The 26,058-nt window shown below is 38.5% G+C and overlaps 1 protein-coding gene across 7 annotated transcripts in view; it reads left to right on the plus strand.

Annotated features, from left to right (window-relative positions):
- Positions 1–26,058, plus strand: part of LOC136858074 (sentrin-specific protease 1) — a 322,570-nt gene that overhangs the window by 52,052 nt on the left and 244,460 nt on the right. The window contains exon 3 of one of the 7 annotated variants that reach the window (XM_067137335.2): positions 19,074–19,239. The exons of 5 other annotated variants lie outside the window; for them this stretch is intronic. The gene's annotated coding sequence lies outside the window, so the exon portion shown is untranslated. The remainder of the gene's footprint in view (positions 1–19,073; positions 19,240–26,058) is intronic. One more of the 7 variants, XM_067137336.2, reaches the window with a different exon arrangement.

Consider the following 26,058-nt stretch of genomic DNA (forward strand, 5'->3'; position numbering starts at 1 on the left):
TTTCCAGTATCCTCTCCATTATCCTAGCATCAGGGGATATCTGAGTAATTCCCCTGTAGTTCTTCAATACTTTCTTATCACCTTTCTTGAAAATTGGGATGTTTATTCCTTTTTGCCAATCCTCAGGGGCCTCTCTATTCTCCCAGACAATCCTGAGAACTTGATATGCCCACTGCAGGTCTACATCTCCAGCTGCCTTTATCATCTCCACTGAAATGTCATCTCTTCCAGCAGTTTTTCCATTCTTCATCTTACTGCCATTTCAATTTCATTTATTGTAATTTCTTTTTCCATTTCTTCATCATCTAATTGCCTTTCCTGGTGGTCCATTGAATGCCTTGTCATTATTTCTCACATTCAGTAACTTCTGAAAATACTCTCTTATCTATTTCTTATTTTTTCTGGCTTTGTTAATATTATGCCGTCTTCATTCTTCAGAAGTCTTGTGCTTGCTTGATCTCTCTTCTTGTTTCTTAAGATACCATACAATAATTTCTTGCTGCCCTGCATATCATCTCTCAATTTCTGTGTGAATAAGGCCCAGCTTTTTGTCTTTTTTTCCTCCACTACTTTCTTGGCCAAATTCTTTGCCTCCACATATTTTCTACTTTCTTCAGTCTTAAATGTTTTCCATGCCATTTTCTTTTCCTTTACTTTACTCTTTACCCTATCATTCCATAAGTGTCTCTCTTTGTTTTTCACATTTCCTGATGTTCTACCACATATCTTTTCTGCACATCCATCCGGTGCTTTCTTAAATCTTATCATTCATCTTCAACCTTTCCCATCTCCGTCTTGGGTACCAAGAGTATTATTTCCCTTTGAAATTCTTCTTGTATGCTTTTCTCCTTCAACTCCCTTACGTTCTTTTCTCTCTTGTTAATGGGGATTTTTCAATCTTTCTCACTTTCAGTTTTCCTATCACAACTCTACGATCTCCGCCAAAGGCTCCTTCAGTCATGGCTGTAATATCTAAAAGGTTCTTCCGGTATTCTTTCTCGAAGATTATATAATCAATCATTGTTTTTGTTCATCTGTCTCTCCAACCATACCTTGTAATTTTCTGACTGTTCTTCTTCCTAAACCAGGTATTTCCAATAATCATTTGGTTCCTCATGCAAAAATCCAACAACTCGCCTTCTGGATTTACATTTCCATATCCAAAGGCCCCTAGAACATCTTCCTTTCCTTGTCTTTCCATTGCAGCTTGTGCATTTAGATCTCCCATCAGTAGCACTTCCTTCTGTCTCTCCATTTCTTCTAAAAGGTCCTCTAGATGTTCATCTATGCAACTCATTTCACCTATAACCTTGGTTACTTTCGGAAGTTAACCTACCTTGGTCAACTCTTGTTCTTTTCTGACCCCGACAGTATTAGAGCATTATAAGTTAAAAACTTCATTTTCCCGTATTGAACTGAGATTCACAATTAGAATTAAGGAAGTTTCAACCTTTTCATTACAAAACGTGTTGTAAAGCGTACTTTATTTTTATTTACCTTTTTTTTTACTACGCAACTATGCTTTTATGTGTCACATCACATCATCATATTTTACTCATTTTCTTCTAGCCTATAAGGAGAAAAGCAGTCCATCATTTGTATTTAGCCATGCAAGAGTTATTTATGTAATTTCTATGATATGTACTTTGCCCATTTGTGATTTTTGTAGCTGATGATGACGCAATAAGCGTCGAAACCGGTTCTAATAATATAATAAATATTATGTTGTGAACATCTTATACAACACGTTTTGTATTGAAAAGGTTGAACCTTCCTTAATTCTAATTGTGAGTATTAGAGCACTCGAGGCCTAGGGAGTTTTTCATTTTCATGCTCTTTGTGGCCGACCTTCATTTTTTGAAGTGTCAGATCCCTTCCATTTTCTCTCTCTGATTAGTGTTATAGGCTATAGAGGATGCTTGCCTAGTTGTACTTCCTCTTAAAACAATCACCACCACATCTGAGAGCTTTCCCTGGTGATCCAACAGAGTTTCTGGTTATGACAGAGGGATCAATAGACTACATTCATGGTGTGGATATTAGTTTGTAATTTACGATAATTGTAAATATTAATTTTTAGTGATGTGGCCGAGCGTCCATGGCCCAGGCGGTAGCATGCTGGCCTCTCGCCGCTGGGTTCCGTGGTTCAAATCCCGGTCACTCCATGTGATATTTGTGCTGGACAAAGCGGAGGCAGGACAGGTTTTTCTCCAGGTACTCCGGTTTTCTCTGTCACATTCCATTCCGGCAACACACTCCAGTATCACTTCATTTCATCTGTCATGCATTAATCATTGCCCCAGAGGGCATTAATCATTGCCCCAGAGGAGTGCGACAGGCTTTGGCAGCCGGCACAATTCCCATCCTCACCGCTAGATGGGGGCTTCATTCATTCCATTCGTGACCCAGTCGAATGACTGGAAACAGGCTGTGGATTTTGAGTGATGTAGCCGTATGCTAAATAAACGAGCAGAGATCAAATAGCTGGAATGCTATGATGAACCAGTGTGTCATATACCAGTAGTTATCGGAACATCTAGGAACCAGACGGATGCCTTGCTAAAAAAAAGAGGCAGTTCTACTTAAGTAACTCTCTTAGCTCATGCAACACACAGCAGTAATACCACTATCAGAGATGAGTGGCAGCAGAAAAGAGAAAGTACATCACAACAATAGTCAATGTAATGTTATTGTTGATCAGTTTTATTCCTAGCCTATGATGTAGGGGTAGCATGCCTGCCTCTTACCCGGAGACTCTGTGTTTGATTTCCGTCTAGGGCAGGGATTTTTACCTGGATCTGAGTGCTGGTTTGAGGTCCACTCAGCCTACCTGGTTACAATTGAGGAACTATTTGATGGTAAGATAGCGACCCCAGTCTTGAAAGCCTAAAATAATGGCCGAGAGGATTCACTGTGTTCATCACATGACACCACGTAATCTGCAGGCCTTTGGGCTGAACAGCAGTCGCTTGGTAGGCCATGGCCCTTCGGGGTTGTTGCACCTTGACTTTGCTTAACACGTTCACTGCTTATTAGCAGAGCGTGACATACCCGCCAACCTGAACAAAATATTTGTGTTGGACTCTTTAAAAGTTGTAATTATCGAAGTATTGTACGTTGGTAGGACGAGTTCTATCGAACTCGTGGACATATCCCACTCACGCGCCTGGTGCGTGACCCGCACTGTGGTTGAAATTGAGAAGTAATACTTGACACCAGACGGATCACGCGCCATGCGCGTTGGTAGATTACTATGCATTATTTACCGCGGATAGAAAACAAATGCATAAAGTATGTTACAGACATAAATATATTCATATTTACACTTCTCTATTACAGAATTTGACAAACAAACATGAAATACTTTGGCTAATTGGGTAGGTTTCGTTATGCTGAAGGAACAACATTGTTGGCCATCAGAAAAAAAAAAAAAAAAAAATGATAACATAAGCATCAGGACACAGTCAAAAATGATTACTGCACGTTCTTTCAAGTTACTTATAAATGTGATGAGGTATAAATAACAATTAGAAGTTATTTCGTGTTATACACATATATGATGCAAGAATAAATGACAATATTACAAGTTCAGTTCATTTACTGAACATATTGCAGTAGTGGAATTAATTTATTTCAAAAGCGAAACCACTCGTAATTCTCCTGATGAATTAATAAGCAGAAAATTCAGTGTCTTAGCTCGCATTGAAGTGGTCTTGCTGCTCAAAGATCCTGATGTATGACAACAACTCTGGAGAGGAAATATGCCGCATGCGCAAATATGGCTACGGATGAATCTGCTAGTAAACTGGACTTACACGATGTGCGGGATGACAATTACAGCCTTTCTTACCATGCGGGAAACCTGTAATTTACATTTCCTAGCAACCGTCCCATGACGCGCTAGGCGCGTGCTCCGCACCTGCTTATCGATATGGACTAACCAGCCAAATTCATGAATGTATCTCTTATTATAGCCAGTATGGTAAAACTGTATAAGACATAAATGATCATATTTTTATTTTCTTTAAGTTTGGCATGTAGTATTTATCTATAGGACCACTACTAACATGAGATTGAGAATTACATTTTAGGTCTTCCCCTAAACTGTTGTTTCACCCATTGTGAATACAATTATTTTGCAGCCTAGAATGTAGTGCCTTATTGTCAGACTTTACATACTGATTCCGATTAGTTTATGTTCAGCCATTTTCTCATGGCTCAGGATTGAATTGAACTAAGCAACTTAAGTATAAATTAATGAATATCTCATCTATCATACCCGGTAAGGTAAAACTGTATAAAGGATCAGAAGTTGTATTCTCGTAAACTTTCGTTATGCAGTATTTATCTATAGGACCATGAAAAACAGAGATACTTGAGAATTAAATTTTAGGCCTTCTTTGATACTACCATTTCACAGAGTGTGAATAAAATTATTTATATCCTAGATTGTAGTGCCTTATTTCCTGACTTTACATTTTGATTTTCATTAAATTCTGTTCCACCATTTTCTTGTGATGCCTGTTGATACATAGGCTACGTACGTACATACATACTGCATCCATGCTAGCCAGGAGATCACATGTGACTATCAGGTGTGGTACGTCCGTGTGTGTGATTGATATACAGGGTCGGGAAAATAAAACTGGCCAAGAAAATATAAGACCTATGTGGAATCGACCGGGCGAGTTAGCCATGTGGGGCACGCATCTGGGAAATAGTGGGTTTGAATCCCACTTTCGGCAGCCCTGAAGATGGTTTTCCATGGTTTCCCATTTTCACACCAGGCAAATGCTGGGGCTGTACCTTAATTAAGGGCAGAGCTGCTTCCTTCCCATTCCTAGGCCTTTCCTGTCCCATCGTCGCCGTAAGACCTATCTCTGTCAGTGTGACGTTAAGCAAATAGCAAAAATGGAAAGAAAAAAAACGATGTGGAATTGACCCTTGTTAATGAACAGAACTGCCTATCACAGAAAATGTTGGAAACCATGATTTCAATGCACAAATTGGTTGCTGTCATGTGTCTGTGTTCCCATCTTCCGCATGCTCAATACGCGAAGGTTTGTCTGGACTCTTCAGTGCATGCGCAACAGTAAATTTGTAAGGATACGGGATTTGTAAGGATAATATTTCAACGCAACGATCTCTTAATTCCCATTTGCACAGATAAATGATGTTGAGATTTCATCGGACTTCATTCCAGGCTTTCCTTCACTGGAGCAATGTTTTCTGGCGTTCAAACTCGTTTCAGATAGTTAGGGTTTTTATTCACTACAGACATTTGACTACAACAACCAATTGGTGCATTGAAATCACGGTTTCCAGCATTTCCTGTGATGAGCAGTTCTTCTGTTTATTAACAAGGGTCAATTCTGCATCAGTTGTATAAATACTGTAACCGTAAATGCCGTACTTGGGCTAGAAGAGCATAAGATTTTATGCAGGTCGTGTACGGTACAGAGATGGAGTGCTACAGAGGTAGAGAGGTTTGTTGAAATAATGTCTGATTCAAAGAAAACTGAGTTTATTAACAAAAGTTCAAATTTCATATCGCCTCTGTACAGAAGAAATACTGGGGAGTGTTGATTACTTGTCCTACGGCTGGTGACGTTCCTCGAAATCTGGCTGCTACTCTCGTACTACCATGGGTCCCCTCTCTGCACCATGGAACCATGATTCCTCCCTCAATGGAAATTCTAGATGTTCTGGACGGTCTGGAATTTCTAGAAGGTCTAGACGGTCTAGAAGTTCTAGTAGTATGGGCATCGAGATTGGTCACGTATAGCATGAATGTGAATACACGCACTTATGCAGTGGACGTGTTAATTTGGAAAGCAGCTTCTACACAGATGAGAAAGAGATATAATAATGATCTTAAACAAGGTTTATAACACATAGAAATTGTGTACTCGAGGAATGAATCAATAACTTTTGCATGGTAGAATGTCACTAGAATCTACTCCGTGTTGTGAGGCTAATCATTTGTAGTGAATTCTATGCGACCGAACATCAATAAAATCGAACACACAAATCAGTCTTAGCACTTGAAAGATAAAGAAGCGGAGTCGAATGTCAATTAAATCAAACTTGCAAAATAAATAACCACTTAAAACTGTATGTTAATGACACTTCGTATCGTCAAATGTCAATGAAATCAACCCAGTAAGTTCGAAAAATGTGACAATGGCATAAGTTGAAGTTGACAAATATTCCTAGGTTTTTACACAGTTTTGAAGGCAATCACTTTGATAAGATGGAAATGAAAATATTTACTTGTGAAATTAGTCCTGTTCACATGTGCTCATTGAGAAATAAACTGAAACTGACTCTGTTCATTAACAGTCCTTGGTTCAATCACTTCTAAGGTTAACAAGTTCAAATATACAGTTCGCAGTCTATGACCTACGAAAATATTTCCAAGTGTTTGAGAATTATTTACACACAAGAAAATTGCAAGTCTGGTGTCGTAGTTACAGAGTTTAAGTTAACTTTATATTCAATCACCTGTCAGTGTTCGAAACCTCAGAAATTCTAAGTCTTATAGCACTATTATATCAATGAAAACTGTCAATATTTCAATCACTTGATGAAATACAAGCACCGTTCAAAATCTATCACTGATCAGAACGTCTCATTCACTTTGAAATATGAGCACTTGGAAAATAACCACAAGTTTTAAAACACTTCCTAAATAATCAGTCACTTGTAAATGTTAATGTTGGTGAAGCACAAGTTGTATTATATCGCTCTCAGTTTGATTAAAAGTCTATCACTCATGAACCAGAATACCGAAGAAAATTTATAAGTCTACTTTCAACACCGTAGACCCCCTGTGGGTGGGGGACGCAGACAAAGAATACACCCACGGTATCTCCTGCCTGTCGTAAGAGGCGTCTTAAAAGGGGCGACCAAGGGATGATCGAATTAGAACCATAAGACTACTTGTAATTAGTATCACCCTGCGGGGAACACCATGGGTCGCTTTTACTTGCACATAGTTCCACTATGTTACCGGGCGAGAGTTGGTCGTGCAGTTAGGATCGCGTAGCTGTGAGCTTGCACATCCGGGAGATAGTGGGTTCGAATCCCACGGTCAGCAGCTCTGAAGATGGTTTTCTGTGGTTTCCCATTTTCACACCAGCAAATGTTGGGGCTGTACCTTAAGGCCACGGCCGCTTCCTTCCAACTCCTAGGCCTTTCCTATCCCATCGTCGCTATAAGACCTATCTGTGTCGGTGCAACGTAAAGCAACTAGCAAAAAAAAAAAAAAAAAAAAGGTACCACTATGTTAGATACGAAATAGAATTGTGATTAGTAGCACCAGAGTGCGCTTCTGGCTTTTGCAGTACCTGTGATTAGTACAGTTTGCAGTATGAAAGACACCATGGGTGGGCAACACCATGGTTCTGGCTTGCCTATGATAGTAACCACTCTGAGGAGCACCACCAGATAGTACAAGTCCCTGTGGTTAGTACACTTCTGTAATGAACACCATAGGTTTGCATTGCCGGTAAATGGCGCCGCAATGTGTGAAACACCATAGGTTTGTTTTACATGTGCGAAATTACCTGTGAATAGTACCATAATGTGTGGAATGCCGCAGGTCTACGCTACTTTTGATTAGTACCGCAACATAACAAATCCAGTCGAACCTCCCTTCTGCAGACACCGTCGGTTCCGAAGAAAAATGTCAGCCACGAGAGGTGTCCGCTTAAACAAGTTTGTAAAAATAATCAAACATTTTAACGGCAGAGAACATCCACCTTAAATATAAGCAAACATATCTTTATTTTTATTATTCTAAGTCATTTCTGTGTTAGTATTTCATAGAGAGTTAAAGTGATTTTACATCATTTCAGCTTCGTGAGCAATCGTGAAGCTTCGTCTGTGTAAATTTAGCACATGTTTTCTTAACTGCGATATTCTCGAAAACGGAATAAAGTCTGTTAAATGGTTCCATAGTGTTCTCGCCGTACTCACGGTCCAGCGTGACACACGAATTCTTTATGTGTTTAAGCATATTTAGTCCCTGCTTCATTGACAGAACTTCTTGTTTTTCTTCTGCATCACAGTCACTTTTCGTTCCTGATTCGGGCTCTGTAAAACGATAACAAGTTTTACTCAAAATGGTCCTTTTGTCTGACTAGGCTGATGTGGATAGTTAGAAATGTTTACGAAGTGCGGTGAATTAAATTAAAACTGAAAATTTAGCTTAAAATGTCTGGTAACCTATCTTTCCAATCCGCTACTTCAGTCGCAGACACAGAATCACCTTCTCCACAGACTGTTTTGAAACTAACGTTATGACATTTTCTATAACAATCTAACCAACCATTGCTAGCTACAAAATTCTCAGCTTTCAGGTTATTTGCGTTTTCTCGAGCTTTTTCTTGTAACATTGGTCCACTCGCACACAGTTTCTTCACTCGAGCACACTTGAACCACTCATATACGGCAACATTCACTTCTGAAAAAACTGATTCCCACTTTCTTTTCACTCCTATTTGATAGGGTAGATCATGGGAGACTACTGGCAAAAATGAGAGCTATTTGACTAGACAAAAGAGTGAGTAAATGGATTTTTATGTAATTACATATTTTTTTGTGTATGCTTTAACACAATTTATGTTTATTATTCCTATTTTATATACCCAAGCATTAAAACCTAATCTTATTTTGCATAAAACACATACAGTACTTTCACATATTAAGACTGTAAATGCATATTTTAAGAAAATTCGTAATAAGCACATAAATCAGCAATATTTGTTATGCAGTAACATTTAAAATGCTACTGTGTTATAAAATGGTGCTCATATTCTCATTTTACGATTACGGTCTTGTTTTTTAACTTAACAGTGTATCTTAGTCATATTTATGAATGTTGTGGCTATGTATGAACTTCCTTACTTTAACCATCCTTGGGTCGATTCATTTAAGGGTTCCAAGATAGTGTAAGTACCCCTCAGCTGGTGTCAACGGAGTTACATGAGTCTCCACTCACGGGCATGGACATTCAACGAACACCGGTTATAGCTCATTTCTACTTAACATTAGGCTCTTATTACTATAGCTATTCTAATTCTTAATTCAACTAAATGAAAATATTGAGAATTTAGTTTCTTGGAAGGATATTCCAATTTAATTAGTCAAATGTAAATGGAAATAAAATAATAATATGTACATTACAACATGATTGCAAAATAAGAATGAAATCGACATTGCATGCTTTGTTGGTTTGGATCATAACATAATTAATCACAGATTGGTCATGAACTACCTTAAATTCAATACTTGACTTATAACTAGGGACCTGAAAATATCGCATTTGCGATAGATGCGAATTTTTAAATCTTGTACTGAATCCAAGCCTATGGTAATTCTGATGTGGAATAAAAGAATTTTTGCGTATAAATAGAAGTGCGACAAAATGTGAATTGTGACCCAAAATGCGAAATCAGTATTGTACCGGTTACGACCTGTACATAAGTATTTTTTGAGCATAAGTTACGTTTATTTACCACGCGTAATGTTCCGAGAGCGCCTGGTTTGTTTACCAGCAGCGAGGACCAGCTAGCGAGTGTATGACGACTGTGAGCTGTGACGTAGCCACAGGGGCTAGTTAGACCGCCCGCTCGTCTCAACACGTGTTACCAGCCTTGACTGGTATTTTCTGGATTCCACGTCACTTGTTCTAGAGAGTTCGATGGAGAAAATTTTGAAATTTCTATAATAATGATGCTAGCGAGTCGAGCGATATGTCATCTTGTTTGGGATCACCTAAACGTCCCAATGCTCGAGTTTCAAGCAAATCCATCGAGGGATTCGGGAGATATACAATCAAACCGTATTATGACGTAGACGTCCCGAATTGAATAAAAGGAGGACCTACTGTAGCCTATTCACACAGTCTCTGCTGAGTAGTCAGCGAGGACACTCTTGCTGCTACTATCATCGTGGAACTCTGTCATTCTACAAGTGTGGGAAGACGATTCTTCCAAGTACTATAAAGTGGACTCATAAGACTACGAGTGTTGTAGAAAATTTTCTAAATCTTCGTAATTGAACTTAGAATATTCACAAGTGTTAATTGAATGGACTTGTATTATTTACGTGTCTTCGAAGCTGGAATTTTTCTAAGTGTTCGTGAAATGGACTTGTATTATTTACGTGGAATATCTGCGACTGTTGAGGAACTCATCCTTCTAATAGACAGTGATTGATTAACATTGCTAGTGATGAACTTTAACTTTCCAACGGCTATAAACGAAGTTAGGATTTCACTTACATTTACTCAAAGACTTGTACATTTGCCAGTGTTGGTTTAAAAGACTTATAAATTTCGTCAGTGAATTTATTTATGTGGAAGGACTTGTGTTTTCGTCAGTGGTCACTCAAAGACTTTATGAATTTCACCAGTGATTAACTTTAAATATATTCAAACTTCCAAGTGAATGGACTTGTGTTTTCATTCGAGTTTAGGCAAAGACTTGCACCTTCGCCAGGAATGAACTTTGAGTTTAACTATAATTTCACAAGAAGGGACTTGTATTTTTCGTTGCCAAACAGAGTTCGAGACATCTCTACTTGCCGTCAATCCAGACAGTCCATCTGCCTCTGTCTGGAGTATCTGGAGTCCCTGGAATCCCTGGAGTCTTCTGGAACGTGCTTCAACCAGCTTGGCTTGGTGAGCTGGAGAACCCGAGCCATACTATTGGAATACGAGGAAGACAATCCATTTCTACTTAGAGGTGATGTGCAAATTCATGACTTTTTTGAATAAACTCTTGTGCAATCAGAGTCAAAGTTTTTCTGTAGATACGACCCTACCTCCTGTACCGAGCCCTAGCTACAATTAATCCAGTTTTTCGCCCTGAGAACTATATTCATGCTACTTTAAAATTTAATCTGAGAGTCGGGCTCTTTTACTGGTACAGTATGAATATGCGATTTTGGTGCAAATTCTGCAAAAATATGCTATTTTACTGGCAAAAAACATTTTGGCAAAATCTTCCAAAAACTCAAAATATGATGCATAAATCTTTCGACCGTTCCGATCGATAAAGAAAAGTAGGCGATCGATTGCTTTTTGCTGACTTTAATCAATACTTACAAAGGGAATAGCAAGGGGAATAAGATCTGTATCGATTATTATCGAAATGTAAATTGAGTGTTACAGAAATAACAAGATAGATGCAGCGTTGTTTTCCTGTTCAAAATTGACACTAGTGGATAGTAGAAAGTCGAGCGATTGTTTTGGTTATGGGGCGCATGAAAGGGCTCAGCAATATGCAAAGGATGGTTTATATGCCACAGATTCAGCGACAGTGTTTTGCAAGTATTGTAATTGCCGAGTTGGGTGGGAAAAAAAGAATAGCATTGTGAAACATGTTAAAACTGAAAAACATATGGGTAAGCGACGCGATAACGAAAGTTCAATCCCTGCTGCTAGTACGTCTCAGAGAAAGCAATCTTCTGTGCTTACACAGTTAGATAGTTATAAAAGACGAAAAATTTCCAGAGATAACTTCTTGAAACTCACAGTTGAAGTATTTGCCAAAGCAAATATACCTTTGGAAAAACTGGAAAGCAAAGAGCTAAGAGAGTACTGAGTTTTCATATGAACAGCTGCCATGTGTGAGAACTCTACGTGAAGTATATTTACCAGGTAAGTTTCGATTTCATTGATCGGGTACGGTTTAGGTATTACGACATCGAAACCACACGCAAAATTGAAGGATACCGAAGTTGAGTGCGATTTCCATATCGAGCTATCTTACCCGTACCCAGTTGATCCAGTAATTTTAAATTATTTTGTTATAATTTGAGGTCTTTCTTCCTTTCTAGAAGTTGCATCTGACCACCAGAAAAGAACAGCAGAGGCTTTAGTGGGGAAGAATATCAACATACTCTGTGATGAAACTACAGATAGAATGGGCCATTGTATTTTTGTCATATTCCAAGTCCCATACGGATCGAAAAGAGAGCTGCACGTTGTTTCTGTGAACTATCTTGATGCAGGAAATGCTACAAACTGCTCTCGTGCTGTTTTAGAAGCTCTGCGCACTTATAGTGTACCATATGATGCAGTTAAAGCATTTGTCAGTGACAGTGCCCCGTACATGACCCAGTGTTATGAAACATTAAGTGTGGTCATCGGGGATCATTTAATGCACGTACAGTGCTGGGCACAAAAGATCGGTTTGGTTGGCAATAGTTGGATCGCAGTGATGACAGATTTAAATCGTGTGGTTGCCATGGTAAAGTCTGAATTTTTGAACACAAGAAAGCGAAAATATATAATTTACAATTCTTAACATCGAAGTATGGTGCATCAAAGGAAGCAAAGCTTTTTCCTGCACCTGTCATAACCCGATGGAATAGCTGGTTTCAGGCTGTCTTCTATTTGAGTGCTTACTTTACTGATTTTACATTTTCAAGATGTCTGACATGAAAGACATCAACAACTGTGGTATGAAGTACCTGACTGATCTGAGTGCATATAAAATACAAAGTTTATTCCACCTACTCAATACTATACAGTAATTGCAATGTTTATAATATTGTATATATTGTAATGCGTTTATAAACATTGCATTACTGTATAGTATTGAGTAGGTGGAATAAACTTTGTATTTTATATGTAATCTTAATTCAATACGGAACCAATAATGAAGTTTATAACCTTGAATGATCTGAGTTACCGAGAAGTGAATAGGCTTCACTCCCACATGGTTTTTGTCACAGATCATGCAGCTGGATTGGTTGACCTCCACTGAACTTGAAGGGTCTCTGTATCCTACCTCTCATCTCCTTTACCCCAAACTCCATAACCTTGACGCCAGTTTTACCTTAATTTGTAAGAGGAATTTTTCTGCGGCAACTAATGATCTTTTGATTAAGCACACTCTTCTACAGCAGGCTGCATGTAGAGACACATTTGTAAAAGCTGCTCATTCTTCACAGTGCAAGCTAGCCACATTGAAAGCTAAAGACCCCAACCATAAGCATTTTGTTTCAATTTCTCAAGCTTTGTATCCAAAAAATATAATTTTGAATAACACTGATAAATTAGATGAGCTTGAGAAATTGTTACGAGTAACAGATCTCTCAAGGAACGATATCTGGTCTGGTTACTGTTCTCTGAAACATACAATTCAAACCCAGATAAAGAATGTGAAAAATGTTATGTCATGCTTGCATTAACTGCAGTTCAGACAGTTCAGCATATTTGCTAAATACTGTCTTGAGTTGTTGTGGACCCCAATGAACAATGTAGATAGCGAGCATGTGTTGTCTCATTACAACATAGTGGTTGCAGACAGACGGTGCAGTTTGAAAAAAAGCAATGCTTTCATTTGAACAATGAATTTGTATTGTGTGTGAACTAAGGACAACAATTGCACTTCATAAACTTGGAATTGTTAAAATTAATAATACCATGCAATTATTTTAACTTTGTAAATAGATGCTAATTTTGGAAAAATAGATGCTAATTTTTTGGGGGAAAAATGCTAATTTTGAAACAAATAGATGCTAATTTTTCAGGTCCCTACTTATAACAAATCCAACATGGAACTTGCTGAAGGCTTATTTATCGCGACACATTAAACTATTTTACTATTTTTTCATTGTCTGCCAATCATAGAATTAAAATAAGAAATATTTAGTTCACTCATATTTGTCACTCATCAGTCCAATATTTTCTTTCTACACTGCTGTTTGTAGAAAGTGAAATACCAAGACTGAGAGCTGTGATCACAATGCAATTTATTCCACGTATTAGGGACATGACAAGACACAAATTATTACAATTACAGAACTGTACATGCACGGTGACCGTGGAAATTCAGTATGGCGTAGCGCCGCCACGCGCTGCAGTCAGAGCCGCTAGACATTGTGGCATGGAATCGAAGAGCGCCTGAATATGCTGTTGGCGAAAACTCTGCCACACTGTTTGTAGGCGCGTCCATAAATCATCAACAGTGGCTGCAGGAGGACCTGGACGAAGAAGGTGCCGACCAACCATATCCCAGACATGTTCCATGGGTGACATATCCGGCAAATGGGCTGGCCAGGGAAGCCGTGGTATCCGTCATTCTTTGAAGAAGGCTTGCACATTCCTCGCCACATGCAGCCGGGCATTGTCCTGCAGGAATATGGCATCTGGAACGGCCTGCAGGAGGGGCAGTGCCTCGGGCTGTAAAACCTCCCTGATGTAGCGGTAGCTGTTCAGATTGCTCCCAAGACGTAGGAGGCAAGATCACATGTTATAGGCAATTGTGCCCCAAACCATCACACTTGGCCTTCGTCCACTATGCCACTCAACAATACAGTCTGCCCGATGGCGTTCACCACGGCAGCGTCTAACGCGTATGCGGCCATCACTGTAGGACAAGTTGAAGCGGGACTCATCCAAAAACACTACATTTTGCCACTCAGCACGCCAGTGTCGGTGTTATAGGTGTTTACGTGCCCATTACAGTCAATGGCGTTGGTGATTGCTGGTCAATGGAAGCCGGCGCAATGGCATGCGTGCCACCAGTCAGGCCCTCAGACGACGTCGTCGAACCGTCGATGCAGACATCCCCACATCCATTGCTGTGTACTAACTTCAAGCCAACACCGTGGATGAAGCTGTTCTGTCCGTTGTGGTCAAGCGGACAAGATGGCGGTCATCTCTACTTTTTAGTTCAACTTACTACGGAGTATTGAAAGGTGGATCCTTCCCTGTAATATTGTACATCTTCATAGTGGTCACATTGTGTCATTCAGTACCCTGTCGGCGCTGTGTGCGGCCCTCTTCTCTCCACTGGTTCCACATACGCCTCACTGTTGAAGCAGCGTACCCTGTACTAGCCACAATTGTCACGGAACGACAGACCCATCTCCCGGAGCCCTATCATTCTGCCCCGTTCGAACGCACTTGAATGCTGATATTCCCTCTTGTGATGTCTGCGAGACATAGTGGCACTTACATACACGTTTCCACTTCGTATGACGGCTCCGCACTGACTGAGCGTTGGGTAACACTGCCCTGGCTGGTCATACACGGAAGGGCACTGCTGGGCCTATGTGCACACCATCTCTCTGCAATTTAAAACACTTATTATGGTTCCACTGTTCTACACATCCTCTGATTTTGACTTGTTTCAGACCATTGCTTCTGAGTGTTTCACTTTCTACAAACAGCAGTGTATATTCTATCAATATTATGACTCATCACATGAATTAACTGTCTAACAACTTGAGAATCCCATAGTAACCTACGTCCAACGCTGTCGCTTGTTAATAACATAATCGCATACTATTCAGAGACATTGTGACTAATTCTAACAAGTAAATTCAATCAAAGCAGAAACAGCATCTCCTGGAAACTCATATCCACCGCACCTAAAATACACAACATCTAGCTAATAACATCATTAATAAATAATAAGACTTGGAAACGATCCAACAGCATCCGGCTTCACCGACATTATTCTCCTGAAAATTATGAAGATCTACAGTACTACAGCCTCCAAAAATCCATACTATAAAGCAACTACTTAAATGTTAATCATGCACTGCTTCAGGTGACAATAACATCACTTAAGTATGAGACATCTCATTACCTTCATATCAATGTCATCTACTGTCAAAGATCCTCTGTCAATGATTATCAGTTCAAATATGTAGCATTTGCATCTTATTGTGCCATAGATTAATATTTTGATAACCATACACACATTTCAATACTTATAATCTTCGGGACATTATGCAAAAAACCCTATCGTCAAATCCTATCACTTGTCTGTTTAATCATTCTCAACTTTAAATTCATTAAAATTCTCGAAGACCACACTACACTTCCGTAATGCTTATTTTCAACAAATCGTGTATTACAGCAACCTCATTTATCATTAACATTCTATTGACGACCCTATCATTTACAATTCACAGCACCTTACATGTGCACCATGCCTATTCATAATTATCCATCCAAAAATATACAGGCACGTATCCGAAGAAACCATCTCATCATCAAATATGTGTTAGGATCATCCTAGTATTAATTTGACGGAATACTCACATCTCACACAAATCGTGTGGATACGTGAAAGTTACCATATAAGATGCTCTCAAAATAGACATGTAATGTACATCATCTCACAAGAATTATCTAAGCAGTAACTAGTATGTCATTTCAAATACCAGGATAGTATTTCCTGCATTCACGAGCAATCTTTAAGAAATCCCAGAATAATTAGCAGGAATGCGTTCTTTTACAAGTTGAATATTGCACAGGAAACATAATTTCAATATCTCCTTATTGAAATCTCAATTGCAATTACGGATATCATTGAATATTTGCGACGATCACATTATGTTACTCAAGTTCTATCTTAATTATGTCACCTCATGACAAAATAAAGAATAATCTGCACTCCTGCTGTGCATTCTACATTATAGAATTGAGGAAAGACAACATCTTGGGGTACTTATCGTTGACGGATTCTTGTAGGTCATCTCGGTCCTCTCATCTGGTTGAATTTTAAATGTTATTTCATTTCCATAGTTCCAAGCCTGTCAGAACACTAATCCTGTTCTAGCCATCATGGTTGATTTGGTTATGGTACTACAATAACAATATTCCACCTTCATGGGCATTCTGACCTGAAACTTGTACAGTCAGAATTAGTACGACGATATGTAACACACAATATTTCAATGTTAATCCAAAAACACTTGCCTTGTTTCTTTTGTTAAACGCTAGATCTTATTACAGTTATCACAATTTCTTTCTGTATTCCTCTCACAATAACTTCTCAAGTCTTACAATTTTCTGTCAGCTTCCTTCTTAAGTGTATCTAGCAGTTCTTTCTCTCGACCTTCAATCTCAATTTTCTTACAATATCATTGTTCACATAAAACAAAATCCTATTTAAATATTACAATAATAACATTGGTTCAGATTTTATAATTTCTGACAAATCGCTGGTTTATAATTTCCTTTCCATCTGTTTTTGACATTTGAGGAATGCCTTCTGTGACAAAGTCACTCTCTTAATTAAGAAATCATGCAAAGACTTACTTTATTCCTCCCACTGACATGTGATCTTTCATTTACTGGTTTCCGCTTATACACTAGATGATGTTTTCTGAATATAATCATATGACCATGGGGTTTTGAGCTTATGGATTTATGTCTTCATCTTATTTCCATCAAAATTTCCTATTCATTATCTTGGCCGACAAACACAATTGGACGTATAGCAACTGGACTTTTAATGTCTGGATGTATACTTCCGTGCAATTTCCATTGACTTCTTCTTTACCATAACCTTCAATGGCTCCATAACTGATCTGAACACCATTGGAATGTTATACAATGGGAAGTTCAAATTCTAGCTAGTCATTGATGAAATATACCTTAGCTAGCTTTCTAACTCGCTTATATTATTCAGCCAGCTCTGTTTTTGTTTATAGAATGTCAGCGAAAGGCAATACAGAGAGATAAGATGACAGAGAATACCATAAATTGAACTGTGCACTGGGGACTGGGAAGATGTTCCCAGTGGGATTGTGTTGCTCCGAAGAGTACGGTTAGTTGTTCGGGTCTAGATATCATTCCCGTGGTAGTGTGATATTTTTTGATTTTCTAAGAGAGAAGAAATATTGCTTTCGATGTCTGTTGCTATTCTTTTTTTATTGAAACAGTGATTCACCGTAAACAGCATGTGTAACCTGCAAAACATTGCTGAAAGTGAAGTCTAGTACAAGATCGCGTCTTCACCAATACATAAAGGAATTTAAAAAACATTTTCACTACCGATGGAACCAACCATGTGGTAAAATAGTAAGTGTAGATCTACGTTCTCAAGAAACCCAGCATTTTTCTGGAAGTAAGCATATTGCGGCTGCTTCCTGTGTGCGTTCGCGACAATTACCAATAGATGAACCAGCTACTTCATTCAAATGTAGGTCCATCCAAATACTCCTACTATTATCTAGATTTATGCAGAGCATTTGTTTGCACCAACATTTCTCTTGTCAAAATAAATAATCTGTGACTGATAATTTTCCTAACAAAATAACAAAATTGAGCCTCCAGACGAATCCACATTAAGGAAAAACTATCTTCCAAAATGTTACGAAGAAACTTTACGAAGAATTCGGACAGTATGTGGTAGCGAAAAAATGTGGATAAGCATTGACGAAACCACTGATTCAAGTGGCAGAAAAGTAGGAAATGTTGTAGGCCTAGTGGGTATGTTGAAGAATGATAAAACTGCTTGTGAACATTCTTATTTGCTAGCATGTAAAGAAATGCCTGCTGCAAACCATGTCACTGTAGCTAGGTTGATTAATGGAGCCATGCACTTACTTGGTCAGAAGGTGCAAAATACGGCAATGTATTACTTCTAATTCCTGATAGTGCTGCAGCTTGCATCAAAAAAGCTGCCAAAGGCCTTTCTGTAAGCTTTCCGAAAATGATAATGTAACTTGCGTAGTTTACGCTCTACACAGGTTATGTGAAGCTGTAAGGGCTCAATATCCTAAAGTGGATAAATTAGTGTCTGATGGCAAAAAACTATTTGTAAAAGCACCCTCAAGAATCGATCTGTTTAAAGACAAAAAACCAGGTCTTGCACTTCCTCCTCTGCCTATTGTCACGCGGTGGGATACCTACTTAGCACATTGGTATACTACGCAGACAATTTTGAAAGTTTTGCATTCGTTGTGAATGCACTAGATAAAAACGATTGGTCTTCATTTGAACTTCTTCAAGCTCTTTGAAAAGGGATTTGGCATTTATATCTACCAATCTAAGCTTCTTGTGTAAAACTATAGAGCTACTTAAAAAATCCACTGACCTGTTGTCTGAAACAGTGAAGGAAGTGCATGCTGTTGAAAATAAATTAGATTCACTCTCAGCTTCACAGGTACAGGGACTGTTAAAGGTCAAATATAAAAAATTTGTTCTGTAAAAACAGAGGGTTTAAAAAAATGTGCAAAGTTGTTCAGTTATTGGAGGGTGCTCATGTTGGTGAAATTGTAGGCGTTAGTGTTGGTGACGTTCCTCTCTTTAGCTATGCACGTCTGACATCCTGTGATGTGGAGTGATCGTTTTCGCAGTATAAGGCGTTCTTCAGAGAAAAACGGCATGCATTTGTGATGGACAATTTGGAGATGACCTTTGTTGTTCACTGCAGTTCTGAGACTACTACTAGCAACTAATACTCCAGCGTGTGATTGGTGAGTACGAACTGGTACCATTTTTTTCAAAGATAATAGGTTGTTTTTGCCGTCCGACTCATTGGCTGAATGGTCAGCGTTGAGGCCTTTGGTTCAGAGGGTTCCGGGTTCGATTCCCGGCCGGGTCGGGGGTTTTAATCTTGTCTGATTAATTCTTCTGGCCCGGGGACTGGGTGTTTGTGTTTGTCCCAACACTTTCCTCTTCATATTCAGACAACAAACTACACTACCATCCACCACAGAAACACACAATAGTAATTACATCCCTCCATATAGGATTGGTGTCAGGAAGGGTATCCAGCCGTAAAGCAGGGTCAAATCCATATATTCGCACCCATGACCCACAGACGTGGGAAAAGCGGTGGAAGAAGATAGGTTGTTTTTGCCATGCTTAAACAAAACATTACCGTTTCTGTAAATACCGTAATTTCTAGTCGAACACATCAAAAATGAATATACCGTACTGTACTTTTCCACATGCAGACATCCATTTGCCTAAAGGAGCACTTTTTGAAACACCATATTTTAGTACAAAACTACCTCTTGAACGCGAGTGGTTATGTGATATTTAAAGCAGAATATTATTTACATTTTTATCAAATATTTTTAGAACATAAAAAAATATTTTCACTTTTTTAATTAGCACTTAAAAATCTGCTCCCTAGTTATTACTTCCTTGCCAGTGCCCTTGTGTGTCTGTCTTTCTCATACTTTTGACCTGGGGATGCTGTTATATGCCTTCTCTAAGTCTATAAAAGTCATAGTAATTACTATATCCTTCCCATATTCCTAGCTCTTTTCCATGATCTGTATCTGAATGAAAATGGGGTCTCTATTTGACCTTCCACTACTGAATTCAAATTGTTCCTCTTATAACTGTCTTTACACCTTTTTCTAATTCTTTTCAATATCCTTTCCATTATTTTGGCAACATGGGAGAGGATGGTGATTCCTTGGTAGTTACTGCACATCTTATCTCCTTTCTTTAATATTGGAATTATAACACCCTTTTCCATTCCTCAGGCATTTTTTTCCCCCCTTTCTCTATACAAACTTGAGTATTCTATAAGTCCACTGGCTACTTTATTTATTCCCACAGCTTTTCGCATCTTCATCTTTTTAACTACGCACTCTACCTGTGTCCTAATGTCTTATTCCTTCGCTGTTACTTCTTCTATTCCTGCTGGGTGAATACCTTTTCCCTTGTGTGGTTTTTCACGTTCAGTAGTTAACTGAAATATTCTTTCCATCTGTTAATTATCTCTTCTGGTTTTGTTAGTATTGCTCCTCCTTTATTCCTCACAACTCCTGTGTTCACTGTTTCATTTCTACAGTTTCTTATAACTCGATATAATTTTTTCCCACAGTTAAAAACTTCCTTTACTTCCTGGGTGAATGTTTCCCAACTTTCCTTCAGCTACTGTTTTTTTTGCAAACTCTTTTTTCTTCCATGTATCTGGCTCTACTCTCTTCAGTCTTTTACCTTTCACTCTATCATTCCACCATGTTGTCTGTTTTGCTCTTATATTTCCTGATGTTCTGCCACGTTTTCTCTGCACACCTACAAATGTACTCTTACAGTTATTCCATTCCTGTTCAACATGACTAATATCTATCCTTGTATCAGTTTTTGTAATTTTTTCCTGAACTCTTCCTGAACCCCCTTTTTCTTCAATCTCCAGACCCTAATCTTTCTTTCTCCTTTTTCTTGTAGTTGTGTGTAGTTGCCTACTTTCAACTTTGCCATCACTGGTCTATGGTCACCCCAAAGGCTTCCTCAGGCATAGCTGTAACATCCATAAGAACCCCACTCTCAGCACCCCTGAATATGGTTTTCCATGGTTTCCCATTTTCACATCAGGCAAATGTTGGGGCTGTACTGTAATTAGGGCCATTGCCGCTTCCTTCCCACTCCTATCCCTTTCCTATCCCAATGTCTCCATAAGACCTGTGTTGGTATGACGTAAAGCAAATTGTAAAAAAAAGGAGATGTCATGACGGGTCATGTCTTAAAGAATCTAGAATGTGCTATCTTAATCCATGACCGGTATATCAGGTATGTCAGTTATATGAATTAAAATCCCTTAGAAAACTTGAGGAAATAATCCATACGAGAAATTGCATTGTTAAGTGAAATGCCTCAAATTCATCTTTCTCACTATTGAAGCATTGTGTCAAATAGTGCACAGAAATAATGGAGTATGAATTAAACATCTGGTAATCAGTTATTGTAACCGTCACTTCACATGCTCATCAATTCATCATCATCTTCATTTCCCGTTTCCAGCTTTGCGGGTTGGGTTGTGAATCAAGGACCTCTGTCGCTGCCTGTCTCTCCACCACACTTCACCTTTTTTAAGTACATCTTCTGGTTTTCCTCCCCTGTTCTTCATGCACTCCCACACTGAATGGGTCTTTCAGGGTCTTCCTCATGGTCTCTTTCCTGTTAACTTCTCTGAAAAAGCTTTTTTTGGCACACACTTCTCCCATTCTCATCATATGCCCATATCACTATAGCTTTGTTGTTTCTATCCTGTCTTGAAGTGCAACGCCCCTAACAATTTAACAAAATAAATGACGTGTCATAGGGACGTGCACATAAGACAAATGAAAAGAGCCAATAATACATAACACATCAGAAAATAACACAACAAACAGGAAGTGTGCATGAACCAACCCGAAATGGAAGGAGAGACGAGTGGATCAAGGGACTACGAGGCAAGCAACATCAAAATGACACTGATATTTTCAAAAAATAAATATATAATTAAATTAAAAAAATCATTTACATTACACACTAAATTATGAACCAAAAGGAAAATTTTAAAAAAATGAGGAAGTAATAGAAGAATTAAAATTTTTTTTCATTAAATAAATAATCTATGGGTAAATAAAATAAATTCGGAATTACATAAATTCATTATATTCCCCTAACTATACTGGTGCACCAGTTCTTTACCATTCCCATAAGAAAATATTTATACGATAATTATACGAAATAAAATTTTAGATTAACCCAGGAAAATTGGGTTGTAAGTTAAATCAAGGGCTTCCGACAGCACCCAACGGAGGAAAAGTCCACACAAACCCCAACGTAAAACAAGCTCACGAGCCACATCACGTTAAACACACGGGAACACAAATTTCAACATAATGTCATCGCCCAAGATCAAACAATCAGGAGAATAGCCCAAATAAAAATAATTTTAATCGCAGAAGCACAAGAAGGCCAGGGCGATAACTAAGACGCTCAACACATATTAATATAAAAAAGGCAGGTAAACTACACAACACCGAAACCGAAAAACAAAAAATGACATGAGAAGCAAACAATGCATTGTCAACCACATGGAGCACAAACAAAACTGTTATCTCGGCCGATACCACATGCAATAATAATGAGTTACATAACAGCCGAGCACAAGAGATAACCAACAATAAGAAGTGCGATAAGCCCCAAACATCTCGCGCTAGGGCTGCCCAAAACCCTTGACTTAAACCAGCAGACGTTACATGTGCATTGTTGAAATGGGATGTTAATATAGTGCGGGATTACATACATTAGTGAGTAAAGATCACCTTAAATACCCGCAATAGAAATAAAACAATCCAAGTAATACTTAGCCATGAGAAATTAAAAGTTATATAAGATCAATAATAATAATAATAATAATATTTTTAAAAAATTGAAAAAATTAGTGCAGCATAGCATTAGCTCGAATCACGGACAAGAAGGCCAAAAAAAGAAGGGATGCACAGAACAAAATAGGGAAACACAACACCAAAACCCGGGGGAAACACGAATACAATAACATTAGCGATACATACCAAATTTTAAAATAGTAACCGCACACGCATCCAGGAAAGTGCAGAAAACAAAACATATATATATATACGCAGGGAAACAAATGGATACCGGGAAAGACAATATTAAATCAAAGCATAAGCCAAAAGCATAAGCGAATTTCAAAGTTACGCAGACAATAATGACCCTCACTGCTGTACAGGGCGCTCACTTGAAGCGAGAACACAATCACACCAAACTTAGATAAAAATTCAAACCATAGTTCAAAACACAACCTATAATATAAATGACTCACCTCAAGAAACAATAGTATTAATACAAATTAAATAAGAACAGCATACTTACAGAGAGATCATATGACTGAGTAACTGACGTGTTTCGAGCTAGCACAAGAACACTCACTAAAGATAATGTAATTAATCTTACACTACATCACACGACTATTCTAATACAATAGATAAATATTAATATGAGAACAATCCCCTGCTGGGGGTAGTGATGCTTTCTTAGCCAATACCCGTAGGTAGGTTCATTGTTTCCTGTGTCTGAAGGCACACCATATTTAACAGTCAACGTCCGCTCCGGTCCGGATCAGCCAGTCGACAGACACACTCAGAGCAAGGCCACTAGGAGCGACACTGCCCAACCTAGCAACACGCTCTGGAGAGCTCCGTCAAAACACAGCTGGCAGTACCAAATCACGCGCAAGCATACATGTTGCTGTACACAGAACAGTCAAACACACTAGAAACCACTCGCAGGATAATTTAATACAACCATGTCCTAATATCCGTACGTTAGATGAGTATTACTATTATCCACTCAGGCATATGGTGCAAAATTCCAGTTTCAAATGGATAATGCCAATATTACAGCTTATCACATCGGCACTTTGTCAATAAAACAGAGTCCAGCAATGAAATGTCTAATTCACAAAAATGTTACTTGTGCGGATAGTGCACGCAATATAAGAAGTGTCGTGTAGACAGTTGATAGTCCAGATTATATTACATAATTGTTTCTTTTGCGTAATAACGCCACAGAAGTTTCAAGATTCCTGTCCTTTCCCTTATCTCTTCATTTCTAATTCTATCCTTTCTGGTCTTGCCTTCGATACCTCTTAGGAATTTCATCTCCTCTGCATGTATTGTACTCTCCTCTCATTTTATAGTAGTCCACGATCCAGCTCCATAGGTTAGTATGGGTTCATAATAGGTTGAATATAATACTTTCTTACATTTCTTCGGGACATCTTAGTTCCATAAAATACCCCTTACACTCTGGTAGAAGCTGTTTGCTTGTTGTATTCTTTTTCCAGTTTCCTCGGTAATCTTTCCGTCTTCTGTGATCACACTTCCCAAGTACTTATAAAAATTTTAACCACTTCCAGAATGTTACCATTTAGTTTTATCTTTTCCTTCCTTCCTTCCTTCCTTCCTTCCTTCCTTCCTATTCCTTGCCATCATTATTGTTTTCTTTTTCTCTGTGCTTACTTTCATCTCATATTTTTCTATCTCTTGATTCCATACATCTACTTGTTTTTGCACTTCCGTTTCATCATCACTCCATATCACTATATAATCTGCAAACAACATGGCTTTTGTTGCCTGTCTTCCCAATCTCTGTTTAATGTTCTTATGAATTTTATCCATGACGTTGATGAATAATATGGGGGATAGTATACTTCCCTGTCAGAGACCAGTTTTAACTTTAAACCATTTTGTTTTTCCTGTACTAGTGTTCACACTACTAACACAGTTTTTGTACATAGCTTTTATCATTTGCACTTCCACTCTGTTAACTTGTTTTTTCCTTAATGTGTCCCCTACCAACTGTCTGGGCACACTGTCATAAGCTTTCTCAATGTCAATAAATGTCATCACTATGTCTTTTCCAAACTCCCATCTTTTCTCCATCATATGTCTTAATGTAAAGATCAGGTCAAATGTAGATCTGTCTTTCATAAAACCATACTATTCTTCTTCCATTTCTCCTAGCTTCCTCCTCAGTCTTCCTTCCAATACTCTCTCGAATATCTTAGCTACATGGGCAATAAGGGTGATCCCTGTGTAGTTATTGCATTCCTTTTTATCACCTTTTTTAAATATTGGGATAATTAAACCCTTTCCCCACTCTTCTGGAATATCTCTCTCCCTCCAGACTATTCTAAATAATCTATACAGCCACTGTAGCCATATTGGTCCTGCTGCTGTTATCATTTCCATAGTTACCTCATCCACTCCTGCTGCTTTACTGCTCTTCATCTTTTGCATGGCTTTCTCTGTTTCTAACATCGATATCTCCTTTTCTTGTTCTTCTTTTCCCATTGTTTCTTCTTGCTTTTTCTCATCTACCCGTTCACTGTATTTAATATTTAGTGATTCTGAGAAGTATTCTCCCCATCTTTTTAGTATGTCAACTCCTTTGCATCAATATCTGCCCTGTTTCAGTTTTTTACAAATTTTGTATCTTCCCTATTTCGTAAACTATTCTTCACCAAACCATACAAAACCTCTTTACTTCCCTTCATATCTTCCTGTAAAGTTTCTGTGAAACTTTCCCAGCTCTTCCGTTTCTCTTCTTGTACTATTAAATTCATCACATATTCACAAATAAATGCTTGACGGCTTAACTGTACTATTTCAACAGTGTGAAAGTCAAACTGTAGGCTTGCACAGAAAGGAAACTTCCCTCCCGCAGCTCTCTAGCAGTTGGAAGGGGACACACACACATCTCTGGAGCTGGCAAGGGTCGTAGCTTCTGCATGGCTTCCTCTTTGCTGGCAAAATACACGCATAGCCCATCCCCAAAATATCTGTTATAGCATCTAAGGGCTGTTCCCTTCTTTGACTCTATAAAATACAGCTTTCAACGGCTATTTACACAATTAACTCTCAGAATAAAACTTACTGGCTGTGCTCATATCCCTCATTCTTTATAGTCTTGGTTTTGAATATCAGGGTAACCTCGGTACCACTCTACATTCACCGTGGAGATTTATGATCTCTGAATTT

Source organism: Anabrus simplex, chromosome 1, assembly GCF_040414725.1.
Source record: "Anabrus simplex isolate iqAnaSimp1 chromosome 1, ASM4041472v1, whole genome shotgun sequence".
NCBI classification, from domain to species: domain Eukaryota; kingdom Metazoa; phylum Arthropoda; class Insecta; order Orthoptera; family Tettigoniidae; genus Anabrus; species Anabrus simplex.